The following is a 16796-nucleotide window of genomic DNA, read 5'->3' on the forward strand; positions in this document are numbered from 1 at the left end:
CAGACCTCTCCTGACTCACCTGCTGCTCCCCTCAGCAGTGTATTTCAGTCAATCTGCCTGTTCTGTTCCCCACTCTGTCTCTAGTGAATCCTCTCACCACCCCACACCTCTGGCCTGTATGCCTGTACACCAGTTCTTGTATGCATAAATAAATAAATCTTTTTTAAAAAGTTATTAAGGAATGGGTGAAAAAAATGGAGTTTTTTTCCATTTTTTCCATTGCATTGATGGAGTAAATGCAATGGTAACATTACTGAAGGATTGGTCAACTTACTGGAAGCCTCTACCTGTCCTCCATCATTCAAGCTTCCTAAACAAATCTGTTCTATTTACTACAGTTTGGAGGAATTTTAAAAGCCAGAAGGCAAAGACAATGAAAAGCCTGATCCCAATCATCGGGGGTGTATATCACTATCTGTGACCCTGTGTCACTTAGTAAGTTTGTCTGGGGACACCTGCTTTTCCTCTGGGAGCCTGGAGATTCAGTAACTGAGGTCATTCATATAGGTACTGTATGCCTCCACAATTGACCTCCAATAAAAACCCTGGACACTTAGGATTGAGCAAACTCCCCTAGCTGGCAGAACTTTGTGCACACTGTCACCATCACTGGGAGGAATTAGACACCTGGAGACATTGGGGAGCTTGCACCTGGTTTCCTGAAGATTCTACCCCATGTATTTTTCCCTTTCCTGACTTTCATCTATATCCTCTCACTGTAATAAACCATAACTATGAGTATAATAACATTTACATCCTGTGAATCCTAACATCAAACCCGAGGGTGATCTTGCAGATCCCAAGACAGAAATGAGAAGTGTCAGTGTTAGAATGACTCTAACTCACTGAATTGTGGCTAAAGTACTATTGAAAAAGAAGATGAAGGAGTAATGAGAACAAATCTCTGATGCCTAGTGGCTAACCAGTTATCCATAGTAGGATACACAACTGTGCTGTGATCATTGCTGAGGCAAAAGTTACCAACAGAATTTAGAATCAGAATTTTATTTCAATTCTCTAAGGGGAGTAAGAATGTTAAAAAAAAAACAAACTAGGACTCACAACAGAATGGATAAAGACAAAGGAGATAGCCAGATGACTCTCACAACAGGATAGAAGTCTTTAAAAAGTTATTAAGGAATTGGGCCTCCTTGGTGGCACAAGAGGTTAAGACACAACCTACAAAGCTGTCTGCAGCCGCTGCAGTGCGAGTTCAATCCCCAACCAGGGAGCTACCCACAGAGGTCTGGCACAGCAGACCTCTCCTGACTCACCTGCTGCTCCCCTCAGCAGTGTATTTCAGTCAATCTGCCTGTTCTGTTCCCCACTCTGTCTCTAGTGAATCCTCTCACCACCCCACACCTCTGGCCTGTATGCCTGTACACCAGTTCTTGTATGCATAAATAAATAAATCTTTTTTAAAAAGTTATTAAGGAATGGGTGAAAAAAATGGAGTTTTTTTCCATTTTTTCCATTGCATTGATGGAGTAAATGCAATGGTAACATTACTGAAGGATTGGTCAACTTACTGGAAGCCTCTACCTGTCCTCCATCATTCAAGCTTCCTAAACAAATCTGTTCTATTTACTACAGTTTGGAGGAATTTTAAAAGCCAGAAGGCAAAGACAATGAAAAGCCTGATCCCAATCATCGGGGGTGACTATATCACTAATTAATCAGGATAATTAGTGATGAGGGAACCACAATCTCTTGGCCTGAATTAAGTACTTTGCAGGACTGAATTAAGTGCAGTATATTTGACTAACAGAGGCTGGCTGACAAACCCAGCAAACATGCATGAGCCCCACCAAGCAGTAAAATTCTTAGAAAAACTTGGACAGGCGCCATCTATGATATTACAGAGGAAACTAAAAATAAATTGCTGCCCTTGCCTACTCTTGAAATTAAGCAAGAAGAACAAACAGCATCTAATCAAATTTAGAGGACACATATCCCACATCTGGAAATACTGCTAGCTAGCTTCCTAACCATAAAACTACCCCCAAAAAAGAGAACCATATTTGTCTGAATTGCAAAATCAGTAGCTTAGTCAATGCCTTTGGGTCCTAGGATCCACACTCAGATATGAGTTTCCACCTACAGAGCCTGGAACTTCTGAAGAAAGCCCTAAAAAAGCCCAGCAGCAACCACAAGAATTCTGGGTGGGAAAATTGTTAGACACAATGGGATGGTATATACCACTTGGGAAATAACTATTGAATATAAGATTGTTATTATATGTTAATGAAAATTATCCCTATGACTAAATACCCATATCTGAAATCTGAAGTACTCAGAAGACATTAAGTAATGTTAGAGAAACAAGGAAGGCATTTCCTAGCAGAGTCTCAAACTAAAATGGAAATGGTTTATACATGGATAATCTATGATAGGAATGCTAAGAGTTACTCATTGTATTCATTCAGATGGTAACCTATTCTCCTCTAAGCTAACTTTGGGACCACTTTCAGAGCTGCCAGATCCTATTGCTACCTGAGCAATGCTCTCTGAATAACCAGAAGTTGCTTGGCCTACAGATGGTATTCCAAAATGGATGGATAGTATTCTACTTGAAAGGTTGTCACACTACAACCAACTGATGGAAAAAACTCTGATTAAAGAAAGTTAAGAATAAACCAGCTCAGTGGTCTAAATGTTTCCTTATAATGAAGGGAAAATTAGACAAAAATAAGCACGTTGTAGTTTAAGTGTATACAAACTTGTGGGCAGTAGCTAATGGCTTGCCATATGTTCAGACAGACAGGCAATGGAAAACCGAGCTATTAAGGGATCTCCACATGGGACATGGATCTGGTGGAGGTTACTATGGGACTATAAGGGGCTTAATATCCATAAGAAGCACCTTCCAGGATTAGAAGGTGATTGAAATCAACATTTAAGTATAACTCATTTGGGATAGCTACCTGGGTCTATGAATAGAATGGACACAGGTGATCAATAGCCATACAGAGTTGAGCTGATTGTCAACATATTCTTCTTATATCTTCTGATGGTCCTATCAGCAAAAGAGATTTTCAGATTCCCCATGGGACAGTCCTACACACAGCTGGCAAATGGACAACACAGACCACTGTCTGTAGCTCCATGAGGCTATAAATCAGTTCCAACATATACTCACAATTTCTCCAGACCAGGCCTTGCATACTAGATGCCTTAATTCAAACACTATTGAAGGACTAAAACAAAAGATTGTGTACCCATTTAAACTACCAGGTTACCTTTCAAACCAAGGAGCACACTTTATAGCAGTCTAAAAATGGGCAAAGAAGTATCACATCAAAAGAACACATATCACAAATCACTCTCAGACTAGGACTAATAGTCTGATCAAGAATTGGAACATTGTCTAAAATGGGAGAAGAGAAACACCTACCTTCACGGTAGAGCGATTATACTTCTTTTTAAAGCTTTTAGTGATCACCTTAAATCTTAGAATATGCAGTTTTAACCTATGATCACCTTAAAATAACACTATAGTTTTTGTTTGTTTGTTTGTTTTATTTATTTGTACAAGCACTGGGTACAGTCAGAAGCACGAGAGAATGAGAGAATTCACCGAGCCAGAGCGGGGAGCAGAGCAGGCAGAAGGACCGAAAGAAGTACACTGCTGAGAGAAGCAGCAGGTGGCAGGAGAGGTCTGTGCGCCATGTGGGACCCTCCTCCGGTGGTGGCTGGGGAGCAGCCGGGGATCGAACTGGTGCTGCAGAGGCTGCGGGCAGCTTCCCAACCCAGCACTCAACCGCTGTGCCACCGGGGAGGCCCAAATAACACTATAGTTTTACAGACAATTATAAATCAGAGACATACTGTAGGGGAGGAGGAGGGAGAGGGATCACAGCAAGGGAGGGAGGAGCACAGGGGACTGAGGTGATGGTGCACGGGTGCATTAGGGAAGGAAATTCCATGGGGACTAGACCTGAGGGGGTAGGGGGAAGCAAATACTGTTTAAAAATGAACAACGATGTAAAAATTTTTTTTTTAATTTTTTAAATAAAATTAAATAAAACACTGTAGTGGCAGGAATGACACGGGGCAGTTTTTCTGATCCAGCAGACCGGGTAAAGGAGGAGTCAGAGTCCTCAGTGGCTTTTGCAGGTCTTTTATTTAGATTTACCAGTCACATGGTAGGCAGGGGTGCTGGGGGGCAGGGAGGCTGGCAGTCCTCCCAGTCCCCAGCAAATCCTCACTCTATCTGGGCTCTCCGGCGTTCTCTCTGCTTCTCTTCTCCTTCTCTCCACTTCCGTTCGTTCTTGGCTTCTGCTGGCATCCCTGCGACGCCACCCTTATAAACTCAGTCTCTCAGCCCAGGTATACCCACTCCAGGTGCCTGCCAGCAGGCATGCTTTCAGGACCACAGGGTCCCTCATCTATCCTAATGGCGGGAGGGCAGAAAATCCTGATACTTTTTACCTTACCCTACAAACACTATAGTTTGAATACCTATAGTGCAGGTACAACATAAGAACACTCCCAATTCCTCTCTCCCATCCCTTGTGACATTACTGCCATTCATTTCACTTATCTATCCATTACCACCACCCAGCATGTCTATACTATTATTGGTTTCAACGGTAAACTTTTATATCAATTAAAAATAAGAAAATATAAATTTTTATTTCACCTCATTTATTCCTTTTCTAATACTTTCCCTTTCCTTATGGAGATACAAGTATTTGATCTGTATCATTTTCCTTCTGCCTGAGAACTTCTTTTAGCATTTCCAGCAAGACAGATCTGATGACAATAAATCCTCTCAGTTTTCACTTGTCTGAGAAAGTCTTTATTTCTCCTTCACTTTTAAAAGATAATTTCATAAGTGTAGAATTCTAAATTGGTGATTTTTTCTTTCAACACTTGAAATATTTTTCTCTAATTTCTTACTTGAGAGGTTTTTGGTAAGTCCAGTCTAATTTCTTGTTCTAGGCAATGATGTTTTGTTTCTATATTTTAAACCTTCTAGCAAAATGCTTTCCTCCAAAAAAATAGAAACACTCTTCATGGATTTCTTAAAATTTCCAGTGAAAAAAACCTGAATAATACGTGCAATCCAAGCAAACTAACAATGGCTCAAGTAGATGACATCATGAAAGTGTCTATGAGGTTCTCACCTGATTTTCACTGTAATGCTTAAAATAATTCCACACCTTGTCAGCAAACCAGACCATAAATGAATCTGGTTACTTATATAATGTTCCAATTGCCAAGAGCTCAGCATGAGCAGCTGGAGGCTGACCTAGATGTAACATGCAATACTCAGCACCACTGAACTCCTGGTCAACTCAAACAAATAACTACTAATTGCTCACCAGGCCCAAAGAAATCAATAGGATAAAGAATGGAGAATACTTACAGATGCTCCGTTATCAATTTTAGAGAAAGACTGCTTAAAAACTATCATGAGGCTAATAAACTAATACACATTCAAGTCAAAAGCCTATCTATGATGGCTCTACAGATAAGGAATCCCTAACTGGAAGATTTTTATAGTATAGAAAATTGTCCTTGTGATACAGATAAATTCACTAATTAGAGGAGCCATTTAAGATGACATTGCCTATATTTAACCCACCAAGAACTCTCAACTGTATTCATTTTCTACTTTGACGTCCTGAAGCAGGGGCTCCCACTTGCTTAAGGTCACCTTGTGAAGGACAGCTATCATTACCACAGAAAGTAACTGCATGGTTGCTTTGCAATCTCCCTTTAGCAGAAACACTGAATCCTTGGCTGCATGGCCTGTCAGGAACTGACTATGCATGTTCAAAATAGACTCACCCTCTAGAGGCAGCAACTCCAGGGGCTTTGCTATCCAAACCCTAGCAACAGGCTGTGCTATGACAAAGGGACTGTCAGAAATGGGCATTCAGTAGCAAATCAGTAATTTGTTAATCTGCATAAGGGGTTACAGAAATGGGTCTCAGCAGTGAAATTAATGATATTCATGAAATGTTGACTGGTTACAATATTTGAGGCAAAGCCCCTGCCTCTGAATAAACAGGATATATGTATGTAGATTGGTCTATAGCTTCTATACCTGTGAAAAACATCTAAGGGTGTGTGTGTGTACTGTCCTAAATCAGGATCCATGTGCAGATTGAAGCACCTAATGCAGACCCCATGAGTACTAATTTCCTGTCTCTAAGTCTAAAAGATGAAGCACCTGCTTAAGCACAGGCGCTTCAGTGGGCCCTTCAGTGGGCCAACAGAAAAGGATGCAAGAACTGTTTTGTGCCTGCTTGTAAATGCATGACTCTACTAAATCCTAGACAGCAGAATTTAGTTTGATGCTTGTTTCCATCACATCCGGCAGGGAGGCTGAGGGGAGAGGGTGGGTTAAGCTAACCCTCACCCACCTCAAATATTCTAGTGGTGATTACTTCCTGCCAAAAAGAATCTAAAAGTTGTCATGGCCAGGTTGATTAGGTCAGTTCTCAATAGTGGTTTTATCCATTTCTCCTTCTGTCACTCATACAGGTCTGTATTACATATAAATCATACCAGAAAGGGTAACTGTGTCATTAATCTCATTTTTTAATATCTGTTCTTCAAAAAAGTACTTCAAGTTCCAGGTGCCTTAGAAAACTAAAGACAGCAGTGGTAAATTGCAATCACTTCCACAGTTGGGATATATGCCAGGAAGACCCCCAGACTGTAATCATAAAGGAGAGAACAGATTAGGCTGAGTCACTTTCATGTGCTTTGTAACAGAATCTCTTCTACACCATGAATAAAGAAGCATCTGATGCCCAACAGCACTAACCACAAGTATCATCCCCATAGCAACTGTTGTCGGGTCAACAGACCTTTTCTAATGCAATCAAATGAAATGTAAATCAAAAAAAAAAAATATTACACTCAAAAGTATAGTCTTAGGAAAATAAAACACTGTCTCACTCAGGAACTTAGAAAAGGATATGGAACATTATGAGTTTAACTCTGGTAACAAATTTGACATTTCTATAGTATTCAGAGTACCCATAACATAAAGTCTGGTATCTCATTAGCTATTCTTTCCACTCCTCATAAGATGTCTTACAGATGGTATAACCAAACATGGAGAAAAGAGCTCTGCTAGGAAACCAAGGGACAGTTCAGTGAGGAGGTCTATATCTGGAAGAGTTTAATCATCTTAAGTCCAAAATATACTGAAATGAAATGAAATAAATGAACTCTTCATAGGAACCTGGATGAGCAGGGACAGGTGGGGTGATGGAGGTGGAGGGGATAGGGTGACAAGATGCTAGACAGGACCAAAATGGAAAAGTCAAACCAGAAAATAAATGTGATTTAAAAAAAAAAAAGTAAAATCTTCCTGGAGGTTAAATAGTTTACTCAGACAACTTCATCTCAACATTAAACATTTAGATTTTATGCATTTCAAATCTTAGTTTATTTCTGACATACTTTTCAGGTCTTTCAGAATAGACCACAGTTAAATAAAACCTCACCTATAATCAAGTTTCAAAATATAAATCTTTGAAATGTATTATTGACAAGTGTCAGGTCTCACTCACAGCAGGAATTTAGAAAACCTAAATAAGAGATCAGGAAAAAGACTAATCAATACAAAGTAAAAATCAAAATCAACAAGCAACTGTAAACCAGAGACACACTACGGGGGGTGGGGGAGAGGGAAGGGTGGGGAAAGGAAGGACTAGAGTCAAAATAAGGGAGGGGGCGCAATTGTATGGGGAATATGACCAAAATGAAAATGCATACATTGTGCAAAGATGAAAAAAGATGTAAGAATTATATAAAGTAAAATATTTAAATTAAAAAAAAAGAAAGTATATCTCCAGTGAGATGTAGGGAAAATAGTAGGCAGTGGGTTAACCCTGAAAAACTCAAGGTCCAAAAAAAGAACAATAAAGCTGAACTGCTGACAGAGATTTGTTAATAGCCCATCCCTCACCTAAAGCCCCTTAAAATCATCTCTACCTGCTCCCATAGGAGCAGCTTGGTGGCTTGGTGGGCCTATGGATGGCCTGAAGAGATGGTGCCAAGTACTCCTAAGGGCCCCCTCACCAGGAGGTCATCCCATATTCCTCCATGAAATTTCACTTACTTCTCTTATTGAGTGTCTTATCTAGTCCTGCAGGTATTTAGAGCACCTCTTAGTTTCAAATTCTTTTCCAAGCCTTGCTTTTATATTTCTACTCATACCACTTTCATATCACCTCAAAAATCTCAGGGAAACCTACATTTACAAATTGTCCCACGTGAGATCAGAGCATCAAGGAGTGTAGTGTTGTAGAAGCTCTTCTCTTTTTCCTCACCAGGCACATTTTAAGATCACACTCAAGTGTCCAGTTAGGAGACTGAAGTTTAATTTTAAAAAGAAAACTCATTTCTCAAATTACTGCCTAAGATTTCAGTAGAGTTACAACTTTTCAAATACAGGAGAAGATGCTCCTGAATATCCTCTTTGTCGCTGTATTTGGATAAGAGATTGGTAAAGAGAGGAAAGTAAGAGGGAGTTTGGATCTAGCTCCCACCTGACTCAGTCTCCCAGTTTCTTGTCCTCCCCATGAGCAAAAACTGAAGCATGTCTCCTTAGAGATGCAGGGAGAACTTAACAAAACAGTATCTGTGGAGGTTCCTGAATGCTCTGGAAAGTGAGACATCTTCATTAAGCAGTATTTGCTGACCACAAAGGCATGAATTCTGAGCTAAACATAGCCTTCAGAAAAGCATCCCTGGGACAGATTTCTACCACGCTAGACATGAGAGCAATGGCTCCTACTTGGCCCAGGGTGCACATTTGAGACATGTTAGCCAGGTTCAACCACCCACCCCTAGCTCCCTGTGTCCTTAAATGGTAGAAAACAGCTCCAGGAGGAGAAACAAAGAGAAATAGCTTTTCACCAAAATGTTTCCTAAGTAATTCAGAGCAACATAAAGAAAACATGGATTCTTTAACAACAGATTCAAAAACCAGGGCTCCAGTTCACAAAAAAAAAAAAAAAAAAAAAAGTGGCATTCTATCATCTCCCTAATGGAAAAAATCATTTGTATTTTCTTTAGGTTTATAGAAACAGCATATTGAAACTTCAAATCATTTAAATTCACTTAGACTGCAATGGGTTTGTAAAGCTCTTGAATCCAAGCAGAGAAAACAAAAGCCCCAATAAGAAAATATTTATTTGCTCATAAAGTTCACATGTAAGAGAAATATTCAAGTAGTACATTATTTATGACTGCAATTAACTACATTGTCGCCCGAATAAAATAATGTATACAAAATGCCTGTTTCTCCCCTCCGCAATTTTGGACTGGAGAGAGATAAGCACAAAAACAAGGAAAATGCCTGGTTAAGTAGGAGCTAGGAACTGAGGGAATGATTATTCCCTTCTTCCCATTCCTGCCCTTTGAGGAGTCTGAGAGAGAATTATCAAAGGGTCAAGAAGTATTTGTCCAATATACACAAGCACGATTCACTGGGTTGGGATCCAAAGATCTGTCCATCACTGAGCCCAGAGTAATCAGTGATAGAAGCTGAGACAGATATAACCTAAATGCCACCCTAGTAACAGCATCAGTAAAAGTACACAGGACCAGCAATGCTCTGAAGATACAGTGATCACACTGGGGACAAGCAACCTTGTGCTTTTGCTTTTTCTTTCTTGCCTGTTCTGTGTTTCAGCAGAACTTGCAGATTTGGGGTAAGCAGAAGAAATGAGTGTTGAAACATAGAATGGTCAATTTTCTAATTTATTGGCTACAAAGATGGTGGAGAAAATAGCTGCAAGAGCAGGGGAGGCTGCTCAAGTATCTGCTTGAATTGCCTGACAGTTCATTTCATGTAACTAGGTTACTCTCTCTTCAACTCCCTCCACACCATTTCTTTGGGAAATTAGGAAATTAACTGCTGGTTTTTTTTTTTTTTTTAAGTGAGGCATACTCCAGATATACAACACTTCTATCTTTTCCCCCCATTCTTTATTCTATCAAATTGGTAAGGATTCACAATGATGTGTTGAGCCCAAGGCCCTAAGGGGGCACCTGTGAACCTGCTGGCTCAGGGCTAACTTGAAAGACATCCTGAAGGGCTCTTTATAAAAAGTATCAAAACTCTGAACCTACCTGTGTTCTTTGGCCCAGCAGTTACATGTCTGTAACCTATGTCAACAATCAACCCTAGTATCAGAGCAAGATTTATTATACAATACAGCACTATGGCACCGTTTCTAGGAAAAGCTAGTATATAACGTAAGTCTCCAACAACAGTTAGCTAAATAAACTAGGCTGCATCTAATGGCAGAACAGTAGGTTCCCACTAAAACTGAGCAGGGAAAAGATTATTTGAAGATATTCATAAATGTATATGATATATAAATGAAAATTTGGGGTTATAAAACATTATGATCCCATTGTGAAAATATACACACATAGGTATACTGTAGTATATGCTATATATAAGCATAGGAAAAAAAGGGATAGAAAAAAAGACTAAAAACATTTTGGGACTATGGGGGGGTATCAAAGGTGATTTTGTTAAGAGTAGGCGTTTCAAAGCTCGTCCCATGACTTCTGAGTGAGGGTTGCTAGGACTGAGAGGCAGCTATTAGCCTTTAAAAGATGGCTAGTCCTGCTTGCCCCTAGAAGCTCCTGCTTGAACTCCAGCCTCAGTTGAGCTGATGCTACTGGGGTAAGCAAATAGCATCGGACTGCAAGCCAGAAAGTAAATGTTCTGTTCTTTCTCCCCATTCTTCCTTTCCTCACTCCCTGTGTAAATAAACACTTTTTTAATTGCTGATTTGGGGTCGTGTCCTCCATTCTGAAGCATGCAGGTGAGGTTGCCCTGAGTATGCCATTTCAATTTTATTTCCTTCTTGTTAAAATAAGACTTATCACTGATTTAGAAAGAATGATATTTGAATAAAATGCTTCCACCAAGCCCTCAGCAAGGACAATGTTTTTCTCTATTATGCCCAGGAAGCCACCTCTGTAAGCTAACTAGGAGGAGGTACACACACTCAGTAAGCACTTCATTTTTTAAAGCTTATAATGGAATGATAGAATGGACTTTACCACTCGAACTTATGTTTGGGATAGTGTGGTAACAAGCCTTCAAGGGTACACCCTTGAATGGATAGGGATGGATGCCTGCCTCCCAGAATTTATGACCTGTGTAGGTACAATGAATAGGGCTGACATGAATAACCAACAGAACATTGCAGAAATGACAGCATGTTATTCCCCAAACCAGGGGCCACATTGTGAAGACAGTTGAGCAGGCCTGTGGAAAAGCCCACATGGCAAAAAACTGAGGCCTTTTGCCAATAGTCAATACCAGTTTGTCAGGCAGAACTACCTAGCTAAATGGTTCAAGTTCCTGATTCACCAAAGCTGTGTAAAAAAGGTTTATAGGTGTGTTGAATGACTAAGTTTGGGAGTAATTTGCTAAGCAGCACTAGATGGTCTGACTTCAAGTACAACCCATGTGACTCACACAGAATTCACTTTTCAGGAGCTGAGGCTGGGGGTCTTCACAAGCGCAGCTGCAGGCTTAGAGGTTTCTGCACAGGCACACATGCTGCTCTATGGGAGCTCCACTGGAGGAAAAATGAGGCCTATTCTGTTACCAAGGTCTCAGGCTCCTCCAGTGACAGCTAGGAAGCCAGCTAACTTTCCATACTGCTTGGTGACTACTCTGGAGCAGGTAGGGCAGGGGAGAAGGAAGAAAGGGGGCATCCCAGAGCAGACAGCATCTGACCTTGTCAACAGAGAGCACCAGAATCTGTCTGGGAGTCACTAGACCGTACATGTGGCCCCAAATTGCAGGCTAACCCACAGAACAGATGGTCTTCCACAAAGTAATACTGAAAATTGTTCAAGCTGCTCAACCATTCCTTTGAAGCACTTTTAAGTTCATTAGGACTTTTTGATATTTGCTTCTAAGGTCCTGTCCAAGTAAAAATATTTTTAACTTTCAATATTATGACGTGATTTTAAGTGACTTGGGTTAACTGTCTTTCCTATGTAACTGCTACAAGCTCTATAATGTAAACACAGCATTTTTTCCATTCCCCTCCCTACCCTTTCCTTTTTTTTTTTAATCATGAACTTTTGGTAATCTCAAGTATGTCAGTTACTTTAAACACTGTAAGCAACCACTGGAAATCAAGACAACGAAGGATTCCAAGTCAAAATTATCATTGCTCAGAATATTTCAGTACTAACAGTTTTTGTGTATATTTACATCATCAAATCAAGTTAGTAAATGGGAAAAAAAAATCAGTGAAGTAAGAGAAAGTACATTTGATACAAATCTGCATGCATATATATAGAAATACAGACAAAAAACGTAAACCTGACAAATTTAAACTGAAATTTAAGAGAAATAAGGCATTTTCTCCTTTTATTACCAGTATTTTTAAAAAGGTGATCCTATTAGTGATTTGTATCAAAATAGAATAAAATTTTTAAATTGTGACTTCTACACTTGATCTTAGCCAAAAGGCCGAGAAGCAATTAAATTGTGACCTCTAAACAGAAAAGTCAAATAAAGGTCTTATTTTATTTTGGATTCATTTTCATGAAGAAAAAATATTACATAAATGTTGCCAAAATGGGTTTCAGGACACTTGGAGGAAAAAATATTCTAGTCCCACTCAGTCATCAAAGAAGTTCTATAATCAGTGGTAGAAAGACTTCTGAGCTGTTTCTCCGGGTATAAGCTAGAAATACCATTTCTCCTATCCTGTAATAGTGAGGCTTTTAGTGTCAACTTAGATGTGAACAGGCTCTAAAAAGTTAAAGCTCTTTTGAAGATGATGAGTGATGGTATTTCAAAGAAAGCACACGTATTTTTCCGATCAGTGAGAAAGACACTATTCTATAAAGGTCAAGAATCATAAACTTGACAAAAACAATTCTCATCCCTCTAGACTTTGACATATAAGAGCAGAAACCTGCTAAGAATTAAGTCCCTCCCACTCCTTCCCTCAATAACATGTAAAAATGAATAACGATCACAAGAGAAAATATGATTCATAGATACAATCGGCCATGTGTTTTGATATGTAACATTATTCACACCAGAAAAGGTTTAACATTTTAGTGACTATAAGATACTTAATGGGTACCCAATTTTTAAAAATTGATCAATTGATCAGATCATTTCAGACATCACATAAAAAGTCATACTAACATCCAAGAAAACCTCAGAATTTCCATTTAGGACTTGAACAAACAGCTTAGCTATCAGTTAACAAGATAATAACACTGTGGAAACTAGGCGGCACTCCACCAACAAGCTACAGCCTACATGCAAAGGACATCTGGTTGCTTGTTAGCTCTTTTGGCAATTTATCAATTAGAGAGTAGGGAATGATTGTTATGCTCCAAGTGAGTACCATGTTAGTGATAAAATGGCAAGAAGAATAAGGCAGAATCTAGCTGAATGCAGAACATGCTCACATTTGGGTTTGGAAGCAAGAGAGTTCTACACCTAGAAAATCTGATTGTGAGTTGATCAGCATGTGTCTGGTTTATTGTAATACTTTCTATAAACTCATGATGGCATATCCCCAAACCAGTTAGTGTTATCAATTAACTAAAAGGAAACATGATAGACAACAGTATTATCACAGCCACTCAATAATGATGTTATGTTGACTTATTAAGTAAGTGCTTTAGGTTTAACCATCTACACAAAATTTTTTAAAAGGCAGAAAATTTCTCCCACTTACACAATTTTTTTAAAAGACAGAAAAGATGATTCAAATAGTACAAAATAATAATCCTTTCATCCTTGAGACTTTTTCTGAATCTAAAATTTTTCAAAATACTGAATTACAGTATTAATTGTTTTGCAAACATTGCTAGATGATATCAATTGAAGCAGTACATGTTGACCCAAACATGGAAGCAAACATTTTTTAAATCAACATTGATATTTTTCTACCAATTCCCTAATTCAAAAAACCAAAAATAATCACTGGATTTTTTTACCTATGGTATATGAACCAAGTTCATGTCCAAGTCTGAAGTCAATTCATTACAAAGATAACTAAGTTGCAAAAGTCTAGGTTCATTCAAAAGATCTCTCAACAGACAATTTCCTTTTTAATTTTGCTTACCTAAAACAACAAAAACTTGAATTTTTCATTTTTTAAAAAAGATTTATTTACACAAGAGCATGGGTACAGGTCAGAGGCACAGGAGGGTGAGAGGATTCACCAGAGATAGAGTGGGGAGCAGAACAGGCAGACAGACCGATAGCACTGCAAGACAGGAGAGGTCTGTTGCGCCATGTGGATATCTCCCTGGCCAGCCAGGAATTGAACCTGCGCTGCAGAGGCTGCAGACAGCTTCATAGCACTGCGCTCAACCACCTGCGCCACAGGGGTGGCTCAAATTTTTCATTCTTAAAAGCCATCTTATAAGGTGGTTTGACATTTAGATTGCTAGTCAATGTTCCACTGGCTATAAATAAAGAGGTTTCTACATGCTGGTCTGAGTTTTTCAAGGTTATGTTCCTTCACTCAAACCTCTTCTCCTAGGAAAGCTTATCTCAGCCTTTTTAATATCTCTCCCCTGGACCAGGTCTGGAAAAGGCCAAGGGGTTGCTATGCTCCTGGGCCCTGAGCTCTTTTTTTTTTTTTTTTTTTTAATGTAGACATAAAAGCCCTGTAAGTCATCAGAAATTATAAGCAAACACAGTCATGCCAAAATATTCATTTTAAAACATCTGTTCTAACAACAACCAATTAAAGTGATGATAGTCTACAAAAAGTAAAACAGATGACCAGGTTGGTGTTGTTTTTAATGCCTTGTGCTATAAATAGCACAGAAATAAGTTATCCAGCTTACTCTGGCTTCAGCCTCTAGGTTATGAAGTCAAAGCCTTAAAAGCAGCATAACTCAGAGTGCAATTGGCCAAAAATATTAAGCTGATCGAGGTGGGATAAGGGCCTGGAGAAATAATGAAAAGGAGGCCCTTTACTGTGGAATGATATTCATTCATCTCAGGGATCAATTAAAACCTCTATATGACCCTGGGTTATTCTTTACAACTATAATGTTTTAAACATTTTCCCCCCAAATGTTGTCAAATAAGCAGCAAAGTAAGAGAACAAAATATAAACTACAATGAGACCAAGGCCTCAGAAGAAAATAAACATTAGAGAATGAAAAAGAAGTCCCTCAGTCTAAAAACGGTTAAGTGGGGCAGACTCTCCTTTCCACCATCCTTTATCTCAATAAGCAACAGAGGTTTGGTTACTCTGCAGATACAAGTACATTTATGCAATGGGGACTGTTTTGAAAAAATGCTGACTAAGGAATGACCAAAAACAAAAAATCTCAGTACCATTTCTGTGAGGCTGTCAACCACAGATACCCTGAGAATCTCAGAGTTGGTTTATAACATTAACATTACAAGAAATGATGCAAAATACATCATGAAAGCCACCAGAACTCCAGACTTGCATTTTTTAAATCTATAGATAATACTGATGATAAAGCCAATATTTTCACTGTTCCAGTGTATAGAAACATTAGGAAGTTTCACTGTGCTGACTTCTTTGTACTTCTGCTTGACTAACTTAGTGAACCTCTCATGAACTGATGAAGAACAAGAAAAAGGAAAAGGGGGAATACTGTGTCCTTTTGCAGAAAAATAAAGTTTTTCTATCCCAAGTTACAACTTTGTTTACAACTCTATAGGAAAGTATTTGTCAACTGCTTACTCTGTGTACTGTAATGGATGATGTGAGGGATTTTCAAGTTCAGGTTCTCTCCTGAGGAGTTCATAATTTAATTGCAGAACAAGGGATAGCCCTTGAGAAGTCAAAAGAAAATGAGTCAATTGCATTTCAAGACAATAAGAGTGCTAACAAGTGGGTGTACACATCAGCAGTAGACAAAGGTACGCCATGTCTGCCATTCAAGTGCAAAAGTAGCTATTTACTGCTGGGGAAAGGACAGCAGGAAGAAGGTGAGAGAGTTGGACAGTAGGTGAGAGAGTTGGAACAGAGTCTTGGGAATAAAACACATGTGTGCTTTTGCTGACCATTCCTATGGGGAAACAGGGGAGAAATAAAAATGCACTGGGCTGAAGTTTGAGCTTTACCCTAAGGGAAATGGAGTCAGCAAAGACTTTTAGAGGGGATTGCCATGATCAAAATGTTGAGGAATATTAAGTAGACCCTGATATGCAAAACGCAGTACAGAAACCCTTGGCATGCAGACCCGCTGAGGGCAATTAGAATAATTCCAGCTTGAGGAAAGAAGGCCTCAAGTTCAGCAGTGATAGAAGAAACGAAAATCATGGGTCATCTGCACCTAACATGAAAAGGCTGGGGGGAGGAAAAAGTATGATAACACAGTAAAACAGTAAAAGCAAGTTTTGTACCATGGGTGCTCAGTCAACACTTGTCCACTAATGTTTTAATTATTACTGAGATGTTGATAAACCAGCTCTGGTTACAGATGAGAACCAGGAGGTCAAGGAAGAGGCGCAGATCCCAAGAAGCAAGCGATGACAGATTCTGCATTTGGTAGGGCTGAGAAGAATGCCACAGAGAAAAAGCTAAGACTGGTTACTTTCAGACAATACTATCTGGTCTCCACTGTAAAGCATGTTCAACACTCAGAAGGAGTTGCTGGCCTGAGGGAGGTGGGTTGTACCAAGGACAGACCCTCATCCAGGATGAGATGACACTCAATGCCAGACTCCAGAGCTATGGCTTCCACATTATGACTATGGGGTCATCAGAATAGCCTCAGATACACCCTTCCCACAGCCTCCTGCAGAGGCAGCTCTAAGC

At 39.4% G+C, this 16796-nt stretch overlaps 1 protein-coding gene and 1 pseudogene across 1 annotated transcript in view; both read right to left on the reverse strand.

The window, feature by feature from the left end:
- Positions 1-16796, reverse strand: part of DTD1 (D-aminoacyl-tRNA deacylase 1) — a 171987-nt gene that overhangs the window by 80706 nt on the left and 74485 nt on the right. The gene's annotated exons all lie outside the window — the stretch shown is intronic.
- LOC119237787 (U2 spliceosomal RNA) lies at positions 12350-12496 on the reverse strand (annotated as a pseudogene).

Source organism: Talpa occidentalis, unplaced genomic scaffold (assembly GCF_014898055.3).
Source record: "Talpa occidentalis isolate TD23 unplaced genomic scaffold, MPIMG_talOcc4v2.1 talOcc4.10, whole genome shotgun sequence".
Lineage (NCBI taxonomy): Eukaryota > Metazoa > Chordata > Mammalia > Eulipotyphla > Talpidae > Talpa > Talpa occidentalis.